Genomic DNA, 20,710 nt, shown 5'->3' with positions numbered 1-20,710 from the left:
TTTTTATTTCATTATTATTTTAACTGACCCAGAACATGTTGTTCAATAGGACTCTCTGCAATGATGGAAATGTCCTATATTTGTCTAATACAATAGTCACTAGCTATATGTGGCTATTTAGCACTTAAAATGTGGCTAGTGTAATTGCAGGAACTGAATTTTTAATTTAAATATTTAAATAGCCCAAGTGGCTAGTGGCTACTGTATTAGACAGCACAACTCTATAGCTTCAGAAACACAAAATCTTGTTATTGTTAAAACAAAAGTTCCAAGAGATAAAATGTGATTTGTTTTTTCTCAGCCACCATTTTCACTCTTTTCTGTGTGGGACAGTGCTATAAAAATAAAAGTCAATAGCCTGAGAAGCAAAACTCTACTTAATATGGCCTATTTGGCAAATGAGCTCTAGAAAACTTCATCATTCAAATCTCCTGAAATTCAAAAATATTGATGATAGGACTGGCAGGGAGGAAGAATGGGGTGTTACTGCTTAATGGGTAAAGAGTTTCTCTTTTGGGTGGTGAAAAAGTTTTAGTTAATGGACAGTAGTGATGGTAGCACAACATTGTAAAAGGAATTAATGCCACTGAATTATAAACTTAAATATGGTTAAATGGCAAATTTTATACTATATAGATGTTACCACAATTAAAAAAATAAAATTAAAAAAAGTATTGATGATAAAAATACAAGAATGAACATAAGCAATACCAAACAGAGAAACCAGTTAAATAATCTGACAGCATTTTTAACTACGAAAATATTTTTGTTTGACATTCAAGGTGGAAAGGTCATTGATTAAAAACTAACCAAATTATCAATCACTAAGATTTTATTTAAGCCAGACACAATCTCAATATTTTTCTCTGACAGATCGTATAATATAATAATTGTGCAAAAAGGAGGAAAAAACAAGCTAGGGTGGGGAGACTAAGAAAATTATGTTTTAGAAAGAAATAAGACTCTCTCTTTGCCTTTAAAAGTATCAGGTATACTGGTTGACTTCACCCTGACAAATGGATCTATTCCAATCACACACAACTCAGTCTTCATTTTATGCCCCCACTCTGCCTCATGCACAGCAGGTGCTAAATAAACATTTTTTGAGAGAGTATTATCTATGATCACTTACATCATATGTAGGTGAAATTCTGAAGGACTTAATAATAACAGCTGCACTTCAAAATACAGCATACTTATAGGAAATTAAATGTACCTACTTCTTAAAACAAAACAAAACAAAACAAAATAGGAAAAAAACTGAAGTCAAGTCATGAAGCAACTAACTTCACGAACTCCACTTAAAATCAATGATGGAGTTTTGCTTAAAAAACAAGGTAAACTCATAGGAAATAGTATTTGTAAAGTACTCAAAAAATTTAAGACTTGATTATATAGTTAAGTGCTTATAATATATTAAAGCTATAAATTTAACTTTTAAAAGCTGCTATTTTAAATCATCAACACATAATAATGGTTAAATTACTAAGGTCTTATGTAATTCAGTGTATATTTTTAGAAAGAAAACTTTATAAGTTATAATTTATTCAAATTTTATCACAGTGGTCACTTGAGGGGATGAGGAGCACCAAAATGTATGAGTATTTCTAACAACAGTCTTGAAACCAAAGGTTTACTGAAGCTATTAGATCAAAACAAACTATGAAATTTTCTGTTTTATTACTCTTAATAGTTATGTAGTATTATGAGACTGATGATACTATTAGCATTTTAGTAAAATTTTTCCCTTGAAAAATTTCATGTGCTTCAAAATATTTCTACTTTTGTCCTCAATTCATGAGCTGAACAGACAAAAAGACATTACTAATTCACAAAAGGGAAGGACACAGAAAGATTGGTCAAGGTCAAACTGCCAAGGCCTGGCAAGATTGTCTTGGTGCTCAATGGCTATAATATTAATAGTTTAAGAAACAGCATTGTGTAAACTTCTTTCCCATATTTATAATCCTGGCAATTAAGGTTAACATGAGTATGAATTAATCTTAAATGTTCTATTTAATGTTCTTACTAAGCAATTTGGTGTAATGACTTATCTAACTAGCAAATTGTGTTACAACGTGTTTTTTAAAGGGTAGGGTGTGTTTTTCCACATGCACAATAAATGGTATTGGAGATCTCAGGCCGAACAGTTTACAAGGGCAGTTTACAAAATGGTGAAGGGTTGGGAACTAGGTGGGGAGAAGATTATCCAAGACCAGAATTCAAAACACATTAATTCATTTCAGATATCCAGAGCCACTGGGGTCAAGAGTAACTCATGCAGAAAGACAAAGTTCCCACCATGGAATAGCTTAAGGTTGACAAGAAGGACCATTTTCCCATGGAACTCATATGAATGATTTTGTTCTACACTCCAATTACACCGTTGGATGGTGGATTTATGGGTTTATGTTGCTTCTATGGGAAATTGTTTTCAGAGTTCCAAACAAATGACTTACAGACAGTATCTTGGATGATCAACACCTGCCAATATACTATCCAAAGATTTTGGACTGACATAATTTTCATCTATCCACATCTTGAGTTAAGACATTTAACAGCTGAGTTGTTTATCACAGGTGCCAAAACAATAGCGATTATTGTGAAAGTCCAGTTGGGTTTTCTTTTCCTTATTCATTGCTTTTTTAAAACTAATTTTGCTGCCTATTCAGTCATTGACAAATTGACAGAAAGTGGAAAATTCCCATCAGTGCATCAGTCTGAGATTCAAGGTAAGATTCAATGAGACCATTTATTCTAGCAGATGTCACAAAAGATTTTCAAAACATTCTTCTGCTTATTCATAACAACACAAGGGAACATTTTCAATAATAGATAATAAGTTTGGACTTAAAAAGGCACATAAATTGTTTAAAGAATAAAAAAAAAGCATAAAACACAATAAACTACAAGTATTATAAATTTAATGAAAATGAAAATAAGTACTTACTAAAATGGGAAGTGCTAAGGCATAAACTATGATCTCTCATAAATAATGCATTTCCAATGTGATTATTTTACATAGGCTATATGGTAAAGTATTTCAAGTAATAAAACCAAAATAATAAAGTTCATGATTGAAATCTAATCTGAACTCACTATCTTATCATTGGTGGAGAGCATCTTTTCAAATGCAGGCTTTTCCCAAATAGTCATTGATAATGAGTAACACAGCTGTCTCTTGTATCAAACAACAAACATCTAAACAAGTAGGAGTATTAGGTAAGGCTTACTTAATACAAAGACACTGTAAACTCATTCTTAACATCTATGGACAATTATACATATTTATTTCTATGCCAAAGATTACTAGGACAATCTTTTTTTGTTCATGTGTCTTATCTTTCCCAACTAGATTGTAAAATCATAGATACCTTAACCACAGAGACTCCCAATACTCAATCCAAAACAGACTGTAAAACTCCCTAGAAAACTAAGTTATCTTTTTTAGCCACAAGGCCTAGAAGAGTCTGATATACTCAGAGGACTAATGAATGTTGGTTAAACTGAACTAAACCAATCACATCTTTATAAATAAGAGATGTCTGAACCAGAAGAGACTACCTAACACACAACAGAACTCCAACAAATATCTGAAGCACTAATTATCTTCAGTCCCCTGGCTTGGTTGGACTTCTGATGGTACTGAGGAATAAGTTACCCCTAACTAGATCAGTCCTCGTTTCCCATTCATCTGGCATACAGGTGTTATCCTCTTCATTACAAAGTGGTTATTACTGGTTACCATTTTACGTAAGTATTTACAATCCTCATGAAGGTATGGAAATTGAAGAGTGTTGAACTGTTTACTTTGATCATGACACTGAGAATGCATTTAATATTGCATACATTGGTAATATAATTGATTATCCCCTTGGAAAATAATGTACTTACTTCATTAGCAAAGAGAAACTATCAACCCCAGTACTTTTGAACTATTGTTTTAAGGATATGTATATATTAAAGCTCTATGGGGACTTTTCCTCCCTTATGGGGGAAAGCTGGGTCTAGGAGAAACTCTTTTTGTAGATTTTCAATTACTATTTCTTTTTACAGAAGAGCATAAATCCAAGTAAAAAAAAAATCACCCTATTATAACCCACCAAAGTTGATGAACAGACTGTCTATAAGCAGATATCAGAGTTGAATGAGAACTATTTACATTCTATAATAAGATACAGATCAATGAGTTCCTATGAACATAACTTATTCATGGAAAAGCAACATGTTTTCAGAGGAACAATCCTGTCTCCATTATTTAATGTATTTGAAGATAAATCAAAGCATTTAGGCAAATAATGGTAGGTGGGTCTTTCTTATTTTAATAAGACTAGTCTCCTCTGACAACCAACCTAAATCCTCCTGTTTCTATCCAACTTTTGGGAAACTTAGTGTCAATCAGGGGTTAAGCCTTATATACATACTTGGGACCGGCTGTTAAATAAGTCCTATAGGGTAGGGCTGTGACAAACTGGGAGACATACAGCATCCACAAGAGGATGTGGCTATTATTCTACTTCTGTTGATTGCTCCTTGTAGAATCCCCAAGATTCCTCACTCCTTTGAATACTTTTTACCACTATCACACAACCGATAGTGAGCCACTGACTCAGCCAGTATGGGATTACATTTGTCTGACTGCAACACTTAACATGTCTCAGGAGCTGAGAATGTCAGGTACACAGCTGCAATTTTCTTCTCTTATTCTGGAGGGTAAATTGTAATAAATTCTTGAAGAGAAAACAGTATATTCTTGCTGCAGAAAAAATGTAACTGAATGAGAATGCTTGATATTAGGAGAGTTGTGAGATGTAAGTACTATCACTCTAAAGAGCATCTAGTCCAACTCTCATGTTATCGAAGAGAAAACTAAAACCCAGAGGAGTTTAATGACCTGCTCATGGGATACATACCTGCTTGGTAACACAGCCCGACTAGAACTAGAGCCTCTTGATATCTATTAAACCACTGTCTTTTGGTTTACATCAAGTATCTTCAAAACCTTTTCTCTTCCAGTCTCTCTTGCTCTGTCATCGTTTCCTGCCAGATTTCAAACATCCATTTATTCATTTTAAAATGTGATTAATTTCAAAGAGAAAAGGCATCTTAAAGAGTAAATTTAAATGGTTAACATTTTCTAACACTTTCTTTATGTATTTACTAGCAAATTACAAATTCAACAGTTGTTTACATATTTAAAAGGTATGTTTTACATTTTGCAAGTGTTTCTACTTCTGGCTCCTACAATGTAATACTATCAGTCCTCACCTTTTAAACATAACAGTTTATAAAGGTATGTTTACCCAAGCCTCCTACACTTGTTGGTTAACATAGATGAAATGCCTGTAAGTACTGCCTACCTCAAGAAACTTTAACCTTCTTACATTTAAAAGGCCCTTCCTTGGTTTATTTTGCCGGATTCTCTTCCTTACAGGCAATCTCTTGCAAGCTATCAAGCTCATCTCCCCCCCCACCCCCCCAGTAGTTTATTTCTTCCATGAAACATCCTGTTTGACTAAGAAATCCACAGAAAGCAAGTCAATAATTTGCCTGGCATATAGTGGATGATGCAGGAAGTACCATAAAGCACCACAATGCAAGAATAAGAACAATGGCTGACATTATTAAGCTGGCCCTGCACCAGGCTGTTGCAAAACATTATACTTGTATTAACTCATATGACCATCATATGAGGCGGGTACTTTTAACATCTCCATTTTACAGATGAGCAAAATGAGATCCAGGGAGATTAAATAACCTGCCAAAAGTTACACAGCTAGTAAGTAGTAGTGCCAGAAAAGAAACCTGAAGTCTGGCTGTTAACCCTGGCACTGTACTGCCTTAATGACAGTTCTCATTGGCTTGGCTCAGTATGAATGCAAAATACAAAGGCCTCTTCCTGGCCAAAACGACAACATTTAGTCTTGGAGTGGAGTGGGGGTAGAGAGAGCAAGACCTTGAAAACATATGCTTCATCCCTTCTCACTTCCAAAATGATATTGTTTAAAAAAAAAAAAAAACCAAAAAACTAAGATGAACATGAAGGAGGTTCAAAAGTCTCAAAAGGGCAACAAGCAAACTTCCTTGTTGCCAGGAGGGAGACAAGAACTGATTATGTCTGTGCATACTTAGAAGACCTTATTTTCTCCTTAAAAATAAAAAAGACACTGAGGACTATGGGAACCTTGGGCTATAATGTACTGTCAATGTAATCCAAACCCTGAATTTTTAAAAGAAGGAAGCTGCAACCAAATGTTAAAGGGTTTGTCAAGGTCAAAAGGTTTACTGGCAGATCTCTGAATTTCTGGCCCAGGATGCCTTTAGCTCCCTCTCATGTTTGCAATTTGAGAGAGAGCTTAAATTGGACCAGAATTTCAGACATTGCCTATCACTGTGTTTCCAAAGTCTGTTTCTAAATTGGTTGTAAGTTTCTATTAAAAAAACCTGCATTCCAAGTTCCAGACCAGGCTTCCAAAATCTACATAGTATCCCAATAGGTGCACTTCAACCACACATTTTACCTAACTTTCACATATAACATTGCTGTTCCAACAAAAATGCACACGCACTGTAACCTCAACTTGGAACACTAGGCATCAACTTCTATATTCTATGTAAGTGGGCTCAGTCCCCTCAAAAGGGGCTTCCTCTACCTTTCAACGCAGACAGATGTGTTGTGATGGTGTGTATACTAGGGGGAGGGGAAAATCCAGATCAGGGAAAAGCAGGATAAACACTGTTGGGTAATTGCAACTGACTTAATTTATATTTATTTAACACAGAGAATAGCTGTAGAAGTTAAACACTGTTAAGGAAAGAGACACACTGGTTCTCCTGGTCTCCTTCCTTCCCACCCTTCTTTTGTGAATTTTGGTCTTTTTAAGAGCTATAGGATTCAGTATCTGCCTGTAATGACTGCTACCCAAAGAATCAGCAGCCACTTTGATTCATGAGAAATACTATACAATGACATAATCTAAAATAATTTAGATACACCCATAGTTAATTTATATGTTTTATAGTATTAAAACTTTACAGTCCAATCTCTAATGGCATTTTATGATCTGCAATGAATTGTTATATGAATCATCATAAACTATGTTATCAAAACTATGCATAACAAAATGATCAGTGATGGAGCCAACATAAGTTTGTGCATCAAATAAACGTAAATCTAAATTATAAGAAAAAAACAACTTAGGCAAATAACAAATGGAATGTCTGCAGCATTGCTAATCTAAAAGCAACCCCAAAATAATATATCACATCCCCAAATTAATACTACTAACAAATCTCCAAAAGATTAAGATAATTTCACTAAATTATTAAAGTAACAATTTGAGAAACATCTTAATGTTGTGTAACTTTTCACCTAAGACCAGCAAGCACATGGATAACTGCTGCCTCTGTGACCTGGGGCCTAATCCCCTCGCCCTGAAAGAACACTGTCATTTCTTACCCCTGGCATCAAAATGTCCTGGCGACTGCGATCATCACTTATTGATAGTATTCAAAGCCCTACATGCAGGTATCCTTAAGGTTTTACTTCCTTTCTCTCTGCTTGCAGCTATTTGTAGTTACAGTTTGGCCTTGAAGCAGTTATTTAGTACTTCAAACATTTAGTCCACTGATGTTATGTTTCAGAAGAATCACTACACCCTTGCAGGAAGGGTACTACGAAACCATTTAACACACTGAAGGTGTAATTTCCTCCCAGTGCACTTGAAGGTGTGAAGGCAACTTCCAAAAGTGACAAACAATTCCATGGATATTTATGCCCTGAAATGACCCCACAATAACCTCTAGATTATCTTCCAATTAAGACTGAAAATATAGTATCCATTTTAGAATTAAGCAATGTAGGGTGCTATGTCTTGACTTAAATAGAAAAAAAAATTAGATTATAGAGTATTTTTAATATCGCAAACACTCAGATAAGGGACTGGACTTACCAGATGGTTGGCATCACCCAGGGTAGGAAAATTCCCTATTTAAATCAATCTCTGGTCAACAATATGGAAATTACTTCAGCTCAAAAACTGGCAATAACTGGATATTAAAAATCAATTTAAGTGAGGTTTTAAAATTTTAAATTAAACTTACTTGGCCAATTTGTACAGCTTAGAAAGAAAATAATTCTGATTTAATATTGACTTAATCCAAATTCTTAAGGTTGTACTATTGCTAAAAACTTTATTAGACTGAGTTTAGTAGTAGTTTTTTTAATTTAAACTATGTTGTAGCCATTCATTGTATTTAGTTTTTTCAACTTGCAAATTCAGCAACAATGCATACGATTTGTTTTCCGGTAGAATAGGAGCTGTTCCTACTTTCTTTTTCCCTTTTCTTATGCTTTCCTTCACTACCTCTTCTCCCTTATTTCCATCAAAAACAGAACAGTTAAGAATTAAGATAACTGGATACTAGCTTTTCCCAATTTAGAATCATTAACATAACATGTAGGACACCAAATGCAGGACCCTCTTCTTATATAAAGTTGGGGCAGGGTGGGGATGGAATGTACTTTGGTCAAAATACAATTTATGCTATTTTCAATTGTGAAGGGTTATCTGTTTAAAAACTTCCTCTCTTCAAATATCTATAACAATTAAAATATAATAAGCCTAACCTATCAAAATAGGCCTGAAACTTCTATGTGCTATATCTCTAACCAGAAGATTTCTGAAGCAGGTAAAACTATTTGCACAGCCAATCATATATATACAATATCTACATACATGAATGGTTATTTCAATTTTTAATGCAGCAAACTAAATTTGCTTTTACTTTCTAATCTTAACATCAAGTCAAATAAGCATGTGTTAAACTCTACTGTAATATGATATTGTTACATAATAAGTTTCCTGTTGGCATTTACAAACACTTCCCAATAACCTCCACTGTGTTACTGGACACAAATTAAGCTCCTAAATTAGAAGGTCCACTAATTAAGTATATACCTGGAAAACAACGCAGCAGTCAAAACGCATAACCTTTCCCTTGCAAAGTACTTTTTTTTTTCTATTTTTCCTTCCCTTGGGTCTTTTATTAAAAGGCTCTCATCTTTTCAGTGCCCGTGATCCACAAAGGTGTTGGAAGACAGTCGATTTGGTGGACAATCGACTCATTATATTCCTGAATCTGATACAAAATAACCAAGTGCAGAGAGGCTTATAGTATACTTAATTTTCAAAGCAAACTGTGTCAAACAAAAGCACACACAGTATACTTCTCCAACATCTAGCAACATATTTATATGTCGACATATTTGTTCTCAGTGTCCTGTTGCCATTTTCCACAACTGTTTCCAGGCACCAGAAATGAAGATACTTCTATAGCAACCTAACTACATTTAAAAAAGGAAACATTATTCTACTTTCCCTTTTAAAATACAAGAATATAAATCCAAATCTTAAGAAACATCTTCTGCCAAAATTCTGCTTTTCTGTATTAAGGAAAATAAAATTTCATGGAAAATAGATACTAATCATTACTGATTTTACACAGAAGTGCATTACCATTCCTTAAAAGTTGTGGGGCTGCATTTATTTCTGCAGCCAAACTCTGTATCAAAAAGAGAAAGAACTGCGACCTCCATTAATAAATTACATCTTGAAATGGACATGATTGTGGTGTCCCCCTGTTACTTCCAATGGTAACTGATACACCCTGTATTTAACTGTACCAGACAGTTCTATCTGTCCCATCGCTGACCAAACACTGCTTCTCTGTTTCTATTCATTATGTATTATATGAGGTCTAAACACAGTCCAGTATGACAAGGATAAAAAAATTATGATTCCTATGACAGCAAAGTGATACATACAAGATCTCTCTTGCAGTACACCCCCGTTCATGAGCACTAACAGACATTCTTTGATAGAGCTAAAACATGTTGGCTGCAGCCTCATCACTCTAAGAACCTTTGCCCCTCCTTGTCCAGCATGTTTTCAGAAAACCCTCACAAAAACTAGACACTATCCAAACCGCTGCAAACCAAACTTGGAAAAAGCCTTATGCAATGATCAATAACCTTGGCTACATCACCATCCGCCGCAAATCCGCGGTCCTAGAGACCAATGCAGCAAAAATCCAGTCGAAAGGCCAGCTGGAGCCCAGTAGATTTGCCGCGCTTCCCCCGCGCCGCCCTCTTTGCCGCATGGAAAGAGGCAAAGAGAGGAGTGGAGCGAGCCTCACCGGCTCCGAAGATGCTCCAGTGACCTCTGGCAGCACGGCAACAGCTGGGCCGGGAAGGCACTAGAACAGCCGCGGCGGGCAGAGTGGACTCGGCCCCTGGTGCATTCCTTACATTCCTGCACAATCTGTCGCCCGCCGAGGAGCCCGCGGCCCGGTTCACTCACCCCATCCCCCCGGACACACACACCTGCCTATTACTGAGCCCGGCGGCCACCGCCGCCGCCGCACCTCCAGTGCCAGCGCTCGCTGCTCGTCGCACTCCGCCAACCTGCAGCCAAATCCTGGCCCCGCCGCCCGCTCCCTGGCTCCCCCAGTAAGGGGAAAAGGCAGAGGGCCGGGCCACCCAAGCGGCGGGCAGGGACACCCGATCCACCAGAGGGGTGCCGCACCTCCGCTTCAACTCCTGGGAAGGAGAGGAGGAAGCGGCGGCGCAGGAGAGCAACCGGGGAGGCTCAGGGCTGGGGAACCAGGAGGGGTGGAGCGTGAGGACGCACGGCGAGGAGAGAGGGACATCGTGGACAGAGGGGGTGGTGAGCAGGACCGGCTGGAGTGCCGGACTAGGGGGCAAACGGGAGACCCTGGCAGGAGGGGAGTGGAAGGATGAGGAGAGGACTAGGATGCAGTATCTGGGGCTGGAGGGAGGGACGGACAGACAGCCCTGAAAGCTAGAGAAGGCGGGCGCCCCGGGGTGTCGGAGAAGCGGGGCGGCGATCCAGGCGGGCAGGAGCCGGGAACCTTCCGAGTACAGGTCCAGCAGAGGGTCGGCACCGCGATCAAGTTCGGGGCTGGGGGCTCTGGATCCTAAAAGTCAACATGAGGAGGGGTCGTGCGCGGCATGCAGGGAAGAGCCGGGAAGAGTAATCGCCGGGAAAAGCAAATGGAGGGTGAAACTTGTGCGCTTGCCGGGGGGAGGGGAGTAGGCAGGCGAGTGCGGGCAGGAACACGAGGCGGGGCAGGAAAGCCGAGGCGGCCGCGAGGTGGTGGCGATGGAGTAACGGGAGGGAGCGCTCGTCCCCCTCCGCGCCCCTCCGAGGCAGGTCCGGGCTCTGGCTCGAGGGGGCGAGGACCGGGGTCTCGAGCGCAGGAGTCTCCGCGTCCGCCCGCAAGCCCGCACACTTACTTTCCAGGTTACGCAGCGGCCGTCGTCACTCCGGGGATCAGAGACATCGGCGCCGTGGGGTCGCCGCTGCGCCACCGGAAAAAATTAAAAAGTGCAACTGCCGAGCGGCTGCCCGCCCCTCCCTCCCCCACCCTCCCCCTGCCCCGGAGAGGTTCTCCCACCACCCCCGGCGGCGGCGGTGGCACTTTGTCCCTTTACCCTGTGCCCATAGTGCCGCCTCCGCGGCTGGCGTCGACACGGACTCAGCCCCGGAGCCCCCTCTGCTGCCCAGAGGCCGCCGCCGCCGCCCGCCCAGCCACCAGCCCGCCTGCCCAGCCAGCCCCGGGCTCCCGGGAACGTCAGCACGCCGCCGTCTCCGGATTGCTCCCCGCGAGCCCTATTGGTCGGAAGGAGGAGGCTGGCCCTCTCCATTGGCCCGGCCCTCATATTGAACAGGCCAATGGGAACTGCGGTTTCAGGTCGCCATAGAGACCGATGCTGTTAAGAGCAAGAGGGCCTGGAGAAGGTGGAGTGAGATGGAGGTATTTCAGGCGTGGGAAGGGTGAGGTAAAGTAGTGTTGGGGGATTCCCGGGCAATGGCTCTGAAATCTGGCTAGCTACTGCTTTGCCTTCTTGTCAGCTCCAACCGGGTATGGTAGGGTTTGTCCCGGGCGTCAAAGGCAGGAACACGAGCCGCTAAATGTATCCTTGAGAGTCAGTGCCCAGAAGCGGGCATGTCACTTCTCTGGGGCCTTGGTAGCCCTTGAGGTTATGCTCTTTGACCTTTGACTCGTGTGCAGCTTCTGCTTCTCCAGGTGAGTTTGCACCTCATCACTTAAATTGCTGCTTCCTTCTGATGTAACTGATATACCTGAATTCCACTTATTCCCGACCACGCCCCCTTCCTTGGGGGTGAATCTAGCTTCAAAATTTTGGGTCTTTTAACTTATGGTTTAAACCTAAACCTACCTGGAGGACTCAAAAGAGGATTTACTTTGGATGCTCTTTTGGTAAGGAAACAGGCTGGCTCCTAAAATTGTATGATGGGTGCCTTTTTCTGGCTTCCCAAATACAAACCTCTAATCTTCCCAATGAAAGATATTTGTTAAACACCCAACTGTCTGTGCATTCTGCACCATGAGCTTTACAGGTGCATGCTCTTTCCCGTAAGAGGTTACAGGCTGGGGAAAGACACAGGTGACAGAGTCAATCCTTCATGCCTTCTGATGATTTCTCAAAAGAGTGAAGGAAATAGATTACAGTTGATGGATTTTATTTTGTGGATTTTTTCAGTTTATCTCTAAATTTTATTTTTTTTTAAATGAACCAAGGCATTGAATCAGTACACACAAAAATCTTGAGCTTTAATACCAAGTCCTTTACTTCCTTCATGTAAAGTCATTTGGTGCTAGTTTGTCAATATCATTTTTTTTTTTTTTTGGTAAATAATGTTCATATTTAGCTGCCACTTATTAAAATGGGGCTTCATGACTATATTAGGGTTTTCAGCAATATATTGCTCTAGCATATAGCCACAGATATTCTTAGGTTCCTTTTCTTTTGATGATTTTGCCATTTTTACACTAATCTCTTTGGTAACAAGACTATGTTTATGCTATTGCCCCTCCTGGTGGAGGGACCACACTGTGTGAAAAAAACTAAAAGGCTTTTGGAAATTACAAATATTTTGTTGAGAGAAATAGGTTAATGTGTGTGCAAGTTACATATGTCTAACTACTGTCATGAATTTTAAATCGATAATATTATTTGCTATTAGTTTCTATCTTACTATAATTGAAGACTACAAAAATATAATCTGAGATAAAGTGCATTAATATGGTACCTCATCTGAAAAAACAACTCTCCACAATTTGTAGTTAAATCTGAACTTAGTCAGCAATTCTGTGCAAGGTTGGACCATGGAACAAATCAGTTGAACATGTGAGTGTTCCCCTAACCTTTTCAAGAATTACGAAGGGATCAGCAGGGGCCAAGAAGTGCTGTCTCATGCCTTGCCTTCATGGAAATTAGCTCATCAGGCTTGTGATTTCTTCTGGCTGTGTGTGTGTGTGTGTTTAGAGAATAGAAAAAGTAAAATGCAATTTTTTATAAATGAGATACATTTTAATGTACTGACAAAAACAATGATTTGAGTTTTAAAAAATTTAATAACACTGAATGAATGGAAGATGTGTCTAATACAAAGAAAAATGGGTATTTCTTTTTCTCTTGTCTTAGGCTAACAAGCAAAAAATAGTTAAATGATTTTTTTTTACTCAAATCACCTTTTCTTTTTGTGTTTAAGATCACAGGTTTGATGAGTATTTTGATACTATGTACTTCATATTTTGAATGATTAAAATGTTAATAAAATCCGCCGTGAATAATGTTGCCTGAAATTAAGTTGTCACTCAACATTAATTTTTTTTGTAATTATTGCACTCCATTGAATGATTTCTTTTGAACTTGCTCCTGCACTACCAAGCATTGCTGGATAAGATTAAGAGATCACTTAGTTCTACTAAAAGTTCAGTGTCTAGTCTTGACTGGGTCCTTACTGACTCCCCAAATCCCTTTCATCATCAAGTAAGGTGATTTCCTAGCACATTACATGGAACACTTTTACCAAACCTGTCCTCTTTCTGCTTTCCTCAAGTCTCCTCTGCCCTCTGCCTCCCTCCAATGACCCTTCTCATCCTTGAATGAGACGATTCCAGGCATCCACCCTGAGGTCCCTCACCTCAGCTTTCCTAAACCTCAGTCTAATTTTCACAAGGAGTTACCTCCTCCTGCCTTGGAGGATGGAAGGCAATTTCTTGAGGCTTTTACTTTTTCACACCATATATAATTTTTGCACTTGAATACAGATGAAATGATTCTGAAGATTGTGCTCTTTGTCCTCAGAATCCTAGCTCATTTGGTCAATAAAGTTCTCTTCTGCAAAAAAGGTCCTATATTTGCAAGTTACAATGCCCAGATTCCAGACTTCCATTGAAGGGTAGAAACCCTCCTCTCCCAGTTTAAGGATCTATAGAAATGCAAGTGACCTTCTTAAAAAGAGGGTGCATTTGTCCTGCTAGCTACATCACCTTGGTGGGCCTAGAGGCCAGAATCAGGAGTATATAGAGGGGCCCCTCTAAGATCAGGCTGTGAGGGCTAGAGCAAAGTTAGAAAGTTATAAAAGACTGAAAAGGTTTGGTGCATCTTCAAGAATAAAAGAAAAAAAGGTTTGGTGTATCTTCAGAACAAAAAGTAAACAGCGGAAATTTAACTGAATTTTCAATTACCATCTCAGAAAGAATTCAGCCCAAACCCTTGCAAGATTATGAAAACTTTGTAAGTTTCCAGTGTTTATTTTCATATTAGTCCATAATGATTAGTAGTAACTTGCTATAAAAGAATGGCAGAAAACTCTACAAATAAACTCATTACCCTCTCCCCTACATGGGACATGACTTTCAGGCATGTAAGTCTCCCTGGCAATGTGGGACATGACTCCCAGGGATGAGCCTGGCCCTGGCATCATGGGATTGACATGCCTTCTTGACCAAAAGGGGGAAAAGAAATGTAACAAAATAAGGTTTTAGTGGCTAAGAGATTTCAAATAGAGTCAAGAGGTTATTCTGGAGATTACTGTTATGCAAGTTTTAACCAAATATTGAACCCAGTCCCATTCTCTGAATATGCAAATCCTTCACCTACCTTTAAAATCTTTTCTGTAAGTTTTCTCACCCTACCCCCCTCTGGAAGGAGTGATTTCTTCTATATTGTGTTATTGTGACACTTGATACTCTTTACCCCATGGCATAGTTGTTTATATGTATGCCTTCTCTTGCATAGGACAGGATCACTGTCATGGTGATGACTATATCCCCATGGTGCCTTGGAGTAATGAAGTGTCTCCTACGTTTAAAAAAAGCCAATATTCATTAATTCTTGTATAGTTCTTGGAAGAATTTGACTTCCAACTATGAAAAATTAGAATCAGTACTGTAGGAAGATAATTAGGAAAAGATGGAAGTAGAGGTTCAATACGGAAAAGTGAAGTAAGGTGGAAAGCAGAACAGAGTGGAGGAGTTTTGGCATGCAGCTTCCAAAGAGAGAAAGATAGCAGAACTCATTCCTCCCAGGTTATGAGAGAGGAGCCTGTGAGAGAGGGACTGGCTGCACGTGCCTTGGCCTGCAGTTATCAGGGCTAAGGCTACAAAACTCTGTATGCAGGAAAGTTTAAATTCAGCTTTGCCAAGCAGGTTAAAAAGTTACCTTTTTTTTTTTTTTTTTTTTTTTTTTTTCCATTTGGACCATCTAGGTTACCCTCTCTCTTAGAACATGATATGATCATGAGAATTTAACAACTTTATAAAATCAGAGTGGCATAAAACATATGGTATATATATTAGGCATGTTTCCTAGTACCTTCATCCACAGTCCCTGAAGGAGGCAGTCCTGCATGCCTCATGACCTTGGATCTAGTTTTGGCATCAGACCCTGTGGGGATTTGACTGAAAGGTAGCTAATGCACTAGCTGACCATTGACCTGTAACCTGTAACTAGGCCAGTCACATTCTTCTTCTGGGAATTTGGAATTAAGAGAACAAGTGAGTCAGAAAAAGCAGTGTGTTGCTCCTGATGTTTTCTGTGTTCTAGTTCTGTCCAAAAAGCCAGAATATACTCCATTTTTTATTATTCTGTGAGACTTCTGTTTCTTATAATCACTCTAATCCAGGTTTTATCTGGTTTGCCTTTAATGAGTATCTGTTCCTTCCAACAAAAAGGCTTGACTAAAATATTTTGCATATATTTTATGCAAAATATATTTTATTTTAAACATATATTATGACTATCTTCTTTGACTGTGAAGAGGGACAGTCAAAAGATTTCTAACAAGCAAGGAATAGAAAATAAATTATTTTCCAGTACCAAATTTTGCCAGCCTAAGTTGGTGAACTTTATTTAGTGTATTGTCTGTTTCCTCTACTATCCCCACTCTAAAGTCCTATATTCCTCATATCTCATTTTCCTCCTTTGCAACTGGGGGCAAGGGAAAGGGAGTGAAGGACAGAACTTAGAGAAAGTGAACAATATTGTTACTTTTTCAGGATAGAATCATTTTACCAAACCTTTGGAATGAAAAAATTATTAGAACATATTTATATTGTACATTTATATTAATAAATAAGAGAAGACTTATCAGAGGCATCAGTGGTACCACAACACAGGGGAAACAGATTCTAAATTTTAGTTTTCATCCTTAAAAGAAAACTCTCAGTAAGTAAATAAGATTCAACCCAAAGTTACTACTACATTTTATCTAAAATACCCAGTTCTCAACAAAAAATTATGAGACATGTAAAAAACAGGAAAGTGTGACCCATATTCAGGAAAATAAGTAGTCAGTAAACACTAACTCTAAGTGGGCTCAGTTGTTGGATTTAGTAGAAAAATAATTAAAGCAGATATTAAAAATATGTTAAAAAACTTAAAGGAAAAAATGACTCAAAAAAGAAGGACTCAATAGAGAAATCTAAGCTATGAGAAAGAATGAGATAGAAGTTCTGGAGTTGAAAGGTATAATAACCAAAATGAAAATCCATTACATGGGTTCCACAGATGATTTGTGATGGCAGAACAATGTGTTAGCAAGCCTGAAGATAAAGACCAATAAAAACTAACCAGTCTGAAGAACAGAAAGAAAAAGACTGATGAAAAATGAACAGTCTCAGTGAATTGTGGGACAGCATGAAATGTATCTGTTTACATATGTTGGGTCCCAGAACGAAAGGAGGGATGGAATAGTATAGGGAAAACATTTGAAGAAACAATGGCTTAAAACTTCCCAGATTTGATGAAGAATATGAACCTACAAATCGAAGAATCTCAGCAAACCCCATGTAGAATAAATACAAAGAGAACCACACTAGATATAATCAGACTGCTGAAAGCCAAAGACAAAGAGAAAGGGTTTAAGCAGTAAGAGAATAAGGACTCATTGTTCAAGCAAACTAAAATAAAATTAACAGGTGACTTCCCATCAGAAACAGAGGACACCAGAAGGCTGCAGGACATACTGCAAGCCCTGAAAGAAATGACTGTCCATCCAGCAAAACCATCCTTCAAATATGAAGGTGGCTATAGATGCAGAAAAAGCAATTGAAAAGATCCAAATCCATTCATAATAATAATAATAAAAAAAATCTCAACAAACTAGCAATAGAAGGAAACTTTCTCAATGTGATAAAGTACACGTTTGAAAAACCTACACCCAATATCATTTATGGTAAAAAGCTGAATGCTTTCCCTCTAAGATTGAGAACAAAATAAGAATGTCGACTCTCATCTCTTGTATTCAACATTTTCTTGAGGTCTAGCCAGTGCAATAAGGAAAATAAAATAAAATAAAGACACACAGATTGGAAAGGAAGAATTAAAGCTGTCTTTATTCATGGTAACATGATCCTGTACATAGAAAATGCTATAGAGTATACAAACTATAAAAGCTATTAGAACTGATAAGTGAAGTTAATAAGTTCACAAGATACAAAATCAATATATGAAAATCAATTGTATTTCTCCATGCTAAGAACTAGCAATTTGAAAATAAAGTTAAGAAAACAATTCCATTTACATTAGCCTCAAAAAGAATATGACAAATTCCTATCTCATTCCATAAACAAAAATTAACTCAAAATGCATCAATTACCTAAATATAAGAGATAAAAACCATAAAACTCTTAGAGGAAAACATAGGGGAAAATCTTTAGGACTTCGAATTTTGTAATGGACTCAGTTATGGCATCAAAAGCATGAGCAACAAAAGAAAAAGATAAATTACTCTTCATCAAAATTAAAAACTTTTCTGCATCAAGGACATTATTAAGGAAGAGAAAGTGTAACCTAAAGAATGGAAGAAATATTTGAAAATCATATAATTGATAAGAGTTGAATATCTAGAATATATAAAGAACTCCTACAACCGAACAACAAAAAGACAAAACAGCCCAATTAGAAAATGGGCAAAGAACTTGAATAGACGTTTCTCCAAAGAAGATATACAAATGACCAATAAGCATATGAAAAGATCTCAACATCATTAGTCACCAGGGAAATGCTAATCAAAACCACAATGAGATACCACTTCACATACACAAGGATGGCTATTCTTTTTTTTTAAAATACAGAAAATAACAAGTCTTTGCAAGGATGTGGAGAAATTGAACCCTCGTGTGGAGTGTAAAGTGGTGCAGCTACTGTGGAAAACAGTTTGGCAGTTCCTCAAAAAGTTAAAGAGAGAATTACCATATGAGCCAGCAATTCAACTCCTAGGTACATACCTCAAAGAATTGAAAACAGGGAACCAGATAGATACTTGTGCATTGATGTTCATAGCAACATTATTTACAATAGCCAAAAGAGGAAACAACCCAAATGTCCGTCAAAAAATAAATGGATAAACAAAATATGGTATATACATAGAATGGAATGTTATTTAGCCATAAAAAGAACTAAACCTTGAAAACCTTATGCTAAGTGAAATAAGCCAGACATAAAAGAGCAAATATTGTATGATTCCGCTTATATGAAATACCTAGAATAGGCAAATTTATTGAGACAGAAAGTAGATTAGAGGCTACCAGGGGCTGGAGAGAGGGGGTCTTGGGAGTTATTGCTTAATGGGCATGGAGTTTCTGTTTAGGGTGATGAAAAAGTTTTGGTAATGTATGGTGGTGATGGTAGCAATTGTCAATGTACTTCAAGTCATTGAATCATACACCTAAAAATGATTAAAATGACACATTTGATGTTAAATATATGTTACCACAATAAAATTAACACTCTCTCTCCAAAAAGAATTTGATACCTAGGAATAAATTTTAAAAAAGAAGTACAAGACCTTTAATCTACAGATTTAATTTGATCTCTATCAAAATTCCAGAAAGCTTTTTGTGTAGAACTTGACATTAATCCTAAAATGGAAATGCACAGGAACTAGAATACAAAAAACAATTTTGAAAGAAAGGAACAATGAAGTAGGAGGAATTACATTATCCAATTTCAAAATTGCACTATACTGAAAGCTACATTATTAAAAAGAATGCAGTATTGACATTAGAATAGCCAAATGATCTAACTAGATCAATGAAATAGGAAGGAAAGTTCAGAAATAATTCCTTACATTTATGATCAATTGATTTTCAACAAGGAGGACAAGGCAAGTCAAAGGAGAAAAGGAATTCTTTTCAACAAACATTCCTAAGATAATTGGGTATCCGTATGCAAAATAATGAACCTAGATTTTTACCTCACATCATACGCAAAAATTAACTCAATATGCATCATAAACCTTTGTGTAACAGGTAACTTATAAAACTTCTGGAAGAAAATATAGGAGAAAATTCCTGTGACCTTGGTTTAGTCAAAGATTTCTTAGATATGACAACAAAATCATGATCCATGAAAGTAGAAATTGATAAGTTGAACTATATTAACAATGTAACTTTTTTGTCCTTTGAAAGACATAGTAAAGAAATAAAAACAAGATTTTTTTCCCACAGACTGGGAAAAACTATTTGGAAGTCATATATCTAATAAGATACTTGTGTCTAGAATATATAAAGAACTTCTAAAAATAAAAAATAAGAATGCAAGCAACTCAATTAAAAAATGGACAAAAATTTTAAGGGGTGTTTCAACAAAAAGATATTCAAATGGTTAATAAGCATATGAAAAGATGTTCAACATCATTAGCCATTAGGGAAATACAAATTTGAACCATAGTGAAATACTACTACAAAACTTCTAGAATGGGTTTCACGTAAAAGTTTGACAATGCCAAGTATCTACAAAGGTGTGGAGAAACTAAACTCTCATAAATTGCTAACTGAAATGCACAATGCACAATGGTTTACCCACTTTAGAAGACTATTTGGAAATTTCTCAAAAATATCAACAATCTTACCTTATGATTCAACAATTCTCCTTCTAGGTATCTACTTAAAAGAAATAAAAATGTATGTCCACACAAAGGCTTTTACATGAATAATAGTGACATTATCCATAAAAGCCCCAAGTAGGATATAATCCAAAATTGCTGTCAATTGAGGATTTTATAAACAAGATATGGTACAGTGAAATACTATTCACAATAAAAGACGATATTTTCTACCTCCAAAACATGTTAAGAGAAAAAAAAATTGCTATCAATTGAGGATTTTATAAACAAAATATAGTACAGTGAAATACTATTCACAATAAAAGATAATGATATTTTCTACCTCCAAAACATGTTAAAAAAAAAAAAAAAAAGTCAGACACAAAGGCCAAATAGCATATGATACTGCTTATGTGAAACTTTCAAAAAACGAAAAAATATATAGAGATAGAAAGTTGATCAGTGATTGCCTGGGGCTGGGATGA

The 20,710-nt window shown here is 37.5% G+C and overlaps 2 protein-coding genes across 6 annotated transcripts in view; one reads left to right on the top strand and one right to left on the bottom strand.

Moving 5' to 3' along the window:
- The window catches only part of PKP4 (plakophilin 4), a 255,873-nt gene extending 244,414 nt beyond the window's left edge, over nucleotides 1–11,459 (bottom strand). For 2 of the 4 annotated variants that reach the window (XM_037848816.1, XM_037848822.1), the window contains exon 1: nucleotides 11,318–11,459. The gene's annotated coding sequence lies outside the window, so the exon portion shown is untranslated. Of the gene's footprint in view, nucleotides 1–10,197; nucleotides 10,263–10,384; nucleotides 10,996–11,317 lie in introns of those variants that run through there. The other 2 variants (XM_037848817.1, XM_037848819.1) reach the window with 2 other exon arrangements.
- A 364-nt stretch (nucleotides 11,460–11,823) lies between these two features.
- The window catches only part of CCDC148 (coiled-coil domain containing 148), a 312,951-nt gene continuing 304,064 nt past the window's right edge, over nucleotides 11,824–20,710 (top strand). For both annotated transcript variants that reach the window (XM_037848948.1, XM_037848947.1), the window contains exon 1: nucleotides 11,824–12,111. The gene's annotated coding sequence lies outside the window, so the exon portion shown is untranslated. The remainder of the gene's footprint in view (nucleotides 12,112–20,710) is intronic.

Source organism: Choloepus didactylus, chromosome 9 (genome assembly GCF_015220235.1).
Source record: "Choloepus didactylus isolate mChoDid1 chromosome 9, mChoDid1.pri, whole genome shotgun sequence".
NCBI classification, from domain to species: domain Eukaryota; kingdom Metazoa; phylum Chordata; class Mammalia; order Pilosa; family Megalonychidae; genus Choloepus; species Choloepus didactylus.
Note: the sequence above shows the minus strand (reverse complement) of the source record. Positions and strands in the feature narration are given on the sequence as shown.